This window comes from Podarcis vaucheri, assembly GCF_965113315.1.
Source record: "Podarcis vaucheri genome assembly, chromosome: 15".
NCBI lineage: Eukaryota > Metazoa > Chordata > Lepidosauria > Squamata > Lacertidae > Podarcis > Podarcis vaucheri.
Window position 1 is genome coordinate 18,894,476 of NC_138753.1, and position 8,176 is coordinate 18,902,651.

Here is an 8,176-nt window from a genome sequence, read left to right on the forward strand (position 1 = left end):
TCCAAGACTACATTGCTCATTCATTCAGGATGCAGATGAGAGCACTAACGTGCCAGCCAAAATCTTTGTCTTACCAATAAACTTGTCTGACTTGTTTAGAAATTTCCTCCATTAGATTATTAACCCTCCCTGGGTACAGGTCCCCAAGGCTGGGAAGGGGTATCACCCAGGCGGACTCCGAAACCCCACAACAATATGGATAGTGCAGGCCCCGTTGACTTACTTTAAACACCAAATTCAGATGCCTTCCTGGCTTGCTCATATTTCATGAGAATGCAGGGCAGTCTTTAGGACTGGGCATGGTGCCCGGGGAGCCCTGAGTATTTCAAAACAATACCTAGTCTGCGTTCCATGCCAAACCTAGTATAGCGTGCAGTTGCTTGCCCCCCACCTTCCAAATCGGTGCTCTGTCCCTCGTGCTCCAACGCCCTTCAAAAAGTCATCAAGAGTTTGGATTTGATATCAAGTTAAATATGATCCAATTTTTCTTCTGCAGCAATGACATTGGCAGGGGTGGGGGAGGAGGAGAATCTGACAGCTACAGAGGAGGGACAGGCTGGAGGGGGTTGGGGGGGGAGAGGCAAACTGGAGCAGATTAAATGGGAAATGACAAATGAAGGGAGACCAGGGAGCACGCGGGCAGCAGGCACAGCGGGTGGAAAATGGAAAGAATAAAAGGTTTTTACTGCAAACAATAAAAGCAAATATGAAACTGGCGTGCTGAAAATAAAGCCGGCCATTTACCAGCCGCCTCTTTGCTGTAAATCACATTTGAGCAGGATTCTGAATATGAAACCACATTACCGAGCAGGGCTGCAGAGTTTGGCTGCAGCTGTGGCGAGGTAGGATGTGGTTCAGATGGGCAAGAGAGGACCAAAAAGAGAAAGGGGGTGGCATGGTCCACAAATGCCACTTCTCTGTGTTTGTTTGTTTTTGACAGCTTGGCTTTTGGAAGAGAGTCCTCCCAAGTGTGCTATGCAGAGCCAGGGAACGGTGAGGGCTGTGGCTCTGGGTTGGAACCTCTGCATTGCATGCAGAAGGCTGCAGGTTCAATTCCTATCACCTGCCTGAAAACCCTGGAGAGCCATTCCTGCCAGTCAGTATACATTCCACTAGGTAGAGCAATGGTCTGGTCCAGTATAAGGCAGCTTCCTTTGCTTCCATGGTGATCTGTGCAGCAGTTGATTGCTGTCGGCCATGTTGATGTGTACAGCATTGCAGCCATCATTTTGCATTATTGTTAATGATAATATTTCATATGCAGAACTCAAACTTGCTTCCCAAAGTTTGAGGCTCCCAACAATATTTCAACATAAAAAGCAATTTCACACAGCACCATGACATATCACAGCAGCAGTTAGAACCAGCAGTGTAAAACCTTCATGAAACGAAAAGCCTGGATGAATAAAGGAAGTCTGTATATGTTTCCTGAAAGCAGGTAAAAAAGGGGAACACCTGGTTTCCCTTGGGAATTCTAAGTGCTGCCACTAAGAAGTCCCCATTCTCCATACTATATCTACTGATGGGACCAGGAGGAGGGCTTCTCCCACAGACCACAGATTCTTGGGTCAGGAGGTAATAGTGAAGGTGCTCTTCTGATTGACCACCACCATCAAACTAATAAGTGACTGCGCAATGAGTCAAGGATGGGGAAGCTGTGGCCCTCTGGATGTTGCTGGCCTCCGCCCAACTCCCACCAGCCCCAGACAGCATGGCCAATGGTTGCAGATGAGAGTTGTAGTCTAACAACATCTACTAGTCCCCTGTCCCTGTTCTGAAGGGCCATTGGCACATCTTGCCCAGTATTGTCTACAACCAGAGTTTCCCAAACTTGTGTCTCCAGCTATTGTTGGACTACAATTCCCATCATCCCTAGCCAACAGGACCAGTGGTCAGGGATGGTGGGATGGGACAGCTGGATACCTGAGTTTGGGAAACACTGACCGGCAGCAACTCTCCAGGATTTCAGAGTGGGTACATGCCCAGTCCCAGATGTAGGGAGTTGAATATGGGACCTTCCTCATGCATGGCAGATGCTCTACTGCTTGAGCTACCGCCCCTTGTGACCTCTGCCACCCTTTTTGTGGCAGAGCTATTGCTAAGGCACAGGAGCCATTGCTAAGGCACAGGAAAGTTGACTTGGTTCAAGATCATCTAGCGAACTTTTCAGTGAGACCCTTAAGCTTCAGTTCTTCAAATACTTTGGTTAACGCTTCACAATAAGCTGGTGGTTCATTTAAGGGTGGGGGAGCCACACACTTTCTTCAATTAAGGAGCTGTCAAACAGAGAGAGCGAGGCATTTGGAATCCTCAAGAAAAGTCATCAGGTAGACTTGAGTCCTCTTGGTCATTTTAATTAATCTCCATATTTCTGTGTCATCCCCCCCCCTTAAAAAACCACCCATGCTTCCTAATGGACTGTCATCATTATTTTAATAGTTTTGCCATTACAAACATGATCAAAAAGAGAGTCAGTGGGAGGCGGGGAAGGGAGACCTTGAAGTCGAGTCAGGTCCGCCTTTATGATGGTCAAAAGAAATTGCTCATTTAAAGTGGATTTGGAGGGGGTAAAGGGAAGACTTCCTATTCACAGGAATTATCATTATGGCATTGCTGGGTCTTTAATTACATTGGCTTCCAACAGCAGTTTACATAAAGCCGTCGAGATAATGGGAAATGATCATGCAATAAAATGACAGCCAAGTGCAGATTCCAAACGCTTCAAGTGGCGTTTGAATGTGGCTCTGTGTGCTTAATCGGGCCTCACCTTTTATAAAGGGTGCAGACCCATTAACTTCAATGGCCGCAGAGTTTTCTATTGACAGAGGAACCAGCCTATATATCACTGGGGGAAATAAGTGTGTAAGAAGAACCGTCCCAGATCAGAACAAGGGAGGAAGTAGGCTGTATGCCGAGACCCTTCTAACCCCTGGATCTAGAAAGTGTTAAAATATAATTTCCTGGAATAGCTAGGTTACCTCCCTAGTGAGGTGATAGCCTAGGTAATGGGCCATTAAGGGAACAAAGATAGTGGATCGGTGCCACCCCCATCTCCGAGCTGTACAAGATTTCAGGGGTTCCAGACACTTACCAGGGTTTGTGTTTCCTTTGGAATGAGGCACAACAGAGGCTGTGGTGTATTTCTGATATCCGGCTTATTTACACATATAAAAACCTGAGCCTGCGATGGAGGGGTTCACAGCATTAGCACCCCAAAAGGTTCTAATAACTACAGCCTTGGATTCAAACAGAAATCAAGCATCCCTCTCCCTCTCTGGCTTCCCAGTCTGTTGCTTCCAGATTCCAGCTCACACCGCTCAACTCTCCACTCTGGCCTTTGTCTTTCGAACTACCAGCCAGTGCCAGTCCACTTACTTTGTTCCCTTAATGGCCCATCACCTAGGCTATCGCCTCCCTAGGAAGGTAGCCTGACTATTCCAGGAATTTGCTTGTTTTAACACTTGCTGGATCCAGGGGTTAGAAGGGTTTCCACATATAGCATACCGCCCCCAACACAGAACAATAATACAATGCCACTTTAAACAGTCATGGCTCCCCCTCCTAAAGAATTCTGGAAGCTGTACAGTGGTAACTTGGGTTAAGAACTTAATTCGTTCTGGAGGTCCGTTCTTAACCTGAAACTGTTCTTAACCTGAGGTACCACTTTAGCGAATGGGGCCTCCCGCTGCCACTGCGCCGCTGCTGCACGATTTCTGTTCTCATCCTGAAGCAAAGTTCTTAACCTGATGTACTATTTCTGGGTTAGTGGAGTCTGTAACCTGAAGCGTCTGTAACCTGAAGCATCTGTAACCCGAGGTACCACTGTAGTTTGTTAAGAGTGCTAATAATTTTTTAGGAGACCCCCTATTCAGCTCCTACAGCCACAATTGAGAGGTAGTGTTCTTTAGTGGTTAGTGAATTGAAGCTCCAATCCCCACTTTGCCAAGAAGCTCACTGGGTGCCCTTGGGCCAGTTCCTGCCTCTCAGGGTCATTTATCAACCAATCCCAGTTCCCAGGGAACTGTGGGAACTGTAGCTCTGTGAGGGAAATAAAGGGGGTCTCCTAACAACTCTCAGCAAACATAAGTAACTACAGCTGTCAGAATCCTTGGGGTGGGAGTGGGGAGCCACGACTGTTTAAAATTGGTAGGATGACCCTGCTTTAAATGTATGTTGTGGATGTGGCCCATGGCTCACTTAGTCAGCCTGAGGAAAGGGTCTGAGCAGACGCCAACTGGGGTTCAAGAAGGCGTGACTTTTGGAAGGACAGCAGAAAGGCTTGCTTCAGGTGACAGACAGCTGCTTATCATCTTTGCAGCCTCAGCTGAGGTCCTTCCCCTTTTCAATGAGCCCTTTAAGTGGATATATTTGTACCAGTCTTTATCTCAATTGGATTTGAAATTGTCTTTGCACCATGGAATCCTTTTTAATTGCTTTTGTATATAGATTTGTTTTGAACGGTTGATGTTTTCTCTGCCAAAACACTTTGGGGTTATATTATGGGAAGCAATTCGTAAATGGAATCAGATACATAGCATTGTATATATAATGTTTAATTGTGAAGGAAAGTCTTCTTCTCAAATGGGCCCCTGAATTTTCCCTGAGGCCCATTATGGTCTTCCTGAGCACCCACGCTGAATTTGCTCCCCTCCCCTCTCAACGGTGTAAATCCCAGCAAACTCTCCTGGATCAGGGCCCATTTTGTCTTCTCCAGAGTGGTGCAAATGGTGACCGAATCATGCCCAATGTATCTTCTTTGTAGCTTTGAGCCACCTGTTCCCAGAGATAAAACAGCTGCTATCTTTCCAGGCTGAAATGTGACATTCATCCGGTGAGGCCCCTGCTCTCTTCACCGCTTTAGATGCTTGACAATTTCTTTTCTCAAATGTCAAAAGAGTTTTTCAAAACTTCATTGGAATTCTCCTCTCAGCCACCGTGCTGCCATTAAGCTGCTCTCTCCCTCCCTCTCCCGTAATGCCCTACCCTGGAGGAAGTGTGGCTGATTTATTTACAATGAGTGGGCTTGTTTGCTGTTGCACTTCAGAGAACTTGGCACCAGCGCCAAATCCATCAACTTGGGTTGGGTGATGGGTTCGTTTGACTGTGTATTATTTGATGGTGGCCTTCTTCTTCTTTAAAAAAACAACAACACTTTTCTAACACCAGGAAATCCTTTCCGCATTCCACTTGCATTTCATTGTCAGGGAAGAGAGGATAGCATGTGCTAATTTATGTGTCTAGCAGTGGCATCGCAATGGGGAGTGGGGGGGGGCGGTTTGAACTGGGTGCCATATCTGCGGGGGTGCCAAGAAGGCACCCCGCAGGGACTCATAGCATGTGGAGGATCCTCCGTTTGTGGCTGCAGCCGCGAGCAGAGGATCCTGGTGCCAGCGGCAAACTGCTATGTACAGTGCACGTGCGGCATTGCACATGCGCTGTACATAGCGGTTTGCCGCTGGCGGCGCTCCAGTGCCCTACGGATGGTGCCGGGATCCCTCTGATCCTCCGTTTGTGGCTGCAGCATGAGCAGAAGATCCTGGAACCAACTGTACGGCGCTGGAGCAGCACGCCGGCAAACAGCTAAGTACAGCGCATGTGTGGTGTCGCTATGTACGGCGCATGCATCGTACATAGCAACGCCGCACATGCACCCTACGTAGCAACGCCCCGCCTTGGGTGTCACGACGATTTCATTCACCCCTGGTGTCTAGATGCCACCTTAGAAGTGATAATTCCAGTTTAAACAGAAATGCAACACATCTCCCTTAGTGGTGCCACAAATCCCATGGAGGCATCATAGAGATGGCGAGGAGGAATAGGATGAGATCAGAGAATTGGGAGAGACCCACCCAGGGTTTAGGGATTCAATGAGGGGCCTGGGACTCCAAGAGGATTCTGACCCCAGGGAAGGTCCCAGAGGACTGGGAGGTAGAGATCTGGATGTCAGAGCAGTGGTCCACCTCTGTGGAACCTCAAGCCGCAAGTAGAGGCTGCTGGTTCAGGCCAATGACTCATACTGTTCTCACTGTGGCCAACCTGATTGGCTCTGATTGGAGCTCCATAACTGGCTAATTCTTTTGGGGGCTTTGCTGTTGCTCCATACAGAGTTGTTCTACCCAACACTGCGGGGGCCTGGCATGTGTGGTGATGTCATATGTGCAGTGCGTGTGATGTCACATGGCGGGAGGAGGACTGACAGAGCCTGGTGCGCCCTCTGAAAGGCCCAACGGGACTGCCGCAGCCACAGAATATTGAAGGGGCCAGGCCCCCTCACTGAATTTTTTTTGGGGTTGGTGGGCTCAGCCCCCACAGGCCCACATAGATGGCACGCCGGGCCCATCTAGTCCAATTTCATGCAATGCAGGAACCACAGCTAAGCAATCCCTAATGGATGGCCATCTGATTTCTGTTTCAAAGGCTCCAAGGAAGGAGAACAACCACCTTCCTAGGTTGTCCGTTTCACTGTCAAATGACTCTTACTGCCAGAAAGTTCTTCCTAGCGTTTGATCAGAATCTCCTTTCTTGCGACTTGAATTGGTTGGTCCAGAGTTGCAGAAAAACAAGTTGGCTTCATTTCCCATACAACGGTCCTTCAGATATATTTGAAGATACCTGATGAGGAACTATTATCTGCCCAATAGTTCCCTGGTAGCCCCATGCCCAACCCTGCTACTTACCATTGGCATGCAACCCCCAGAAGCTTCCCCATAAAGGAAAGGCAGCCCTTTAGCTGAAAAATATCTCCCAGCTCTGTTGCAGAGCCAGGCTACCACATCTGCAAAAAAAGACTGGAGCCTCCTCACAACCTTTGCTTTAAAGTAATAATTTATGCCACATCTTGCTTTTACGAATGATGTTCCATGAATCTGGCACACACACACCCTTTTTAACTAAGGGAGACATTCTTTGAATACAAACCTTGTAATGGCAATCAAACAAATACTTGAAGAAAAACTGTGTGTGTGTGCGCTGTGGGGTTGAAGCTGAAGGGGGGAAAGCTTTCTTCAATGGCTGGAAAAGCCTGAATGGATTTTAACAAGCTGAAAACACACTAGAGAGTTCACTTTTATGGGGAGAGCCTTTGCGAATGGGAAAAAAGCGCATCACTGGAGAAACCTTGAGTGCCGAGCCCCTCAGACATCTAATAGACTTAATCATCAGGCATCAGACTTGGAGTGTTCTTAAAGAGACAGACAGCTGTAGGAAGCAAATCCAGGTCTATGGATGACATGGCGGTAAGCTGCAAAAAGAATCGGAGAACAAAATCCAAACTCAGGTAAATCATAAGAAACACCCTGTGGATACTGTCTTGCAGTCTCCGAATTGTGTAAAATTCTATCACAGAGGACAGTGTCATTTTTGAATAATGTCATTTTTGGAAGCTGAACAGAAGCAGAGCAGAAACAGCATTGCATGGGACAGAAACAGGGTGCAACAGAAATCTTATATCCCAGGGTGTAAGGCTGCTTCCTATACATTGGGACTCCCTGCCTATTGATATCAGGCAGGTGCCTTCACTGTACTCTTCTTGGCAGCTGCTTGAAACATTTTTTTTAGACAAGCCTGTCCATATGTATAGAAAGCTGGTGTGGTTTTTAATCTGTTGTCATTTTAATTTTTTGAATAATCTTAAAATTATTGTTCTTAAAAAATAATTTAGAGGCAATTTTAATGTTTCGTCTTTTCTTGCAAACCACTTTGAGGAGTTTCTTTTGCAATGAAGCAGTGTATAAATGCCATAAAATAAATACTTTCCTGTGACCCACACTCAGGAAGGTGCATCCGGGCACTTTATAGACGTCCGCCTTGCACAGGGCTCATTGGTGTAGCAAATGGGGGCAACCCCTGGCAAATGCTGCACAAAGTATGGAGCTGCCATTAGGGGGCAGCAGAGGAGAGGTAGTCTCCTGTACCTTCAGCTGTTGAGCAGCAGGGGGCCATTTTTCACAGGTGCCACTTGTGAGGGAGAGAGAAGGAACGCTGGTCTTGCTGCTCTACTGTGTTTTGCATCTGGCTGCCCTCGATTCTGGCAAACCACATCCAATCTTTTGTGGCTTGGCATTATCTCTATAGAACAGATGATGGGACAGGAGGGAGCAGGAAAGTTGGAAGGCCGATTTTCTCTCCTTTCTCTTCCCCCTCCTTATGATATTAATTATCGCCCTTAAATACTGCA

General features: G+C 47.3%; 1 long non-coding RNA gene across 1 annotated transcript; it reads right to left on the reverse strand.

Moving 5' to 3' along the window:
* Positions 1 to 4,537: 4,537 nt before the first annotated feature.
* On the reverse strand, positions 4,538 to 6,096 carry LOC309519364. The gene is made up of 2 exons (XR_014213819.1): positions 5,961 to 6,096; positions 4,538 to 4,880 (listed from the first exon to the last, which is right to left on the reverse strand). It is a non-coding gene; the product is annotated as an uncharacterized lncRNA (long non-coding RNA).
* Positions 6,097 to 8,176: the final 2,080 nt, after the last annotated feature.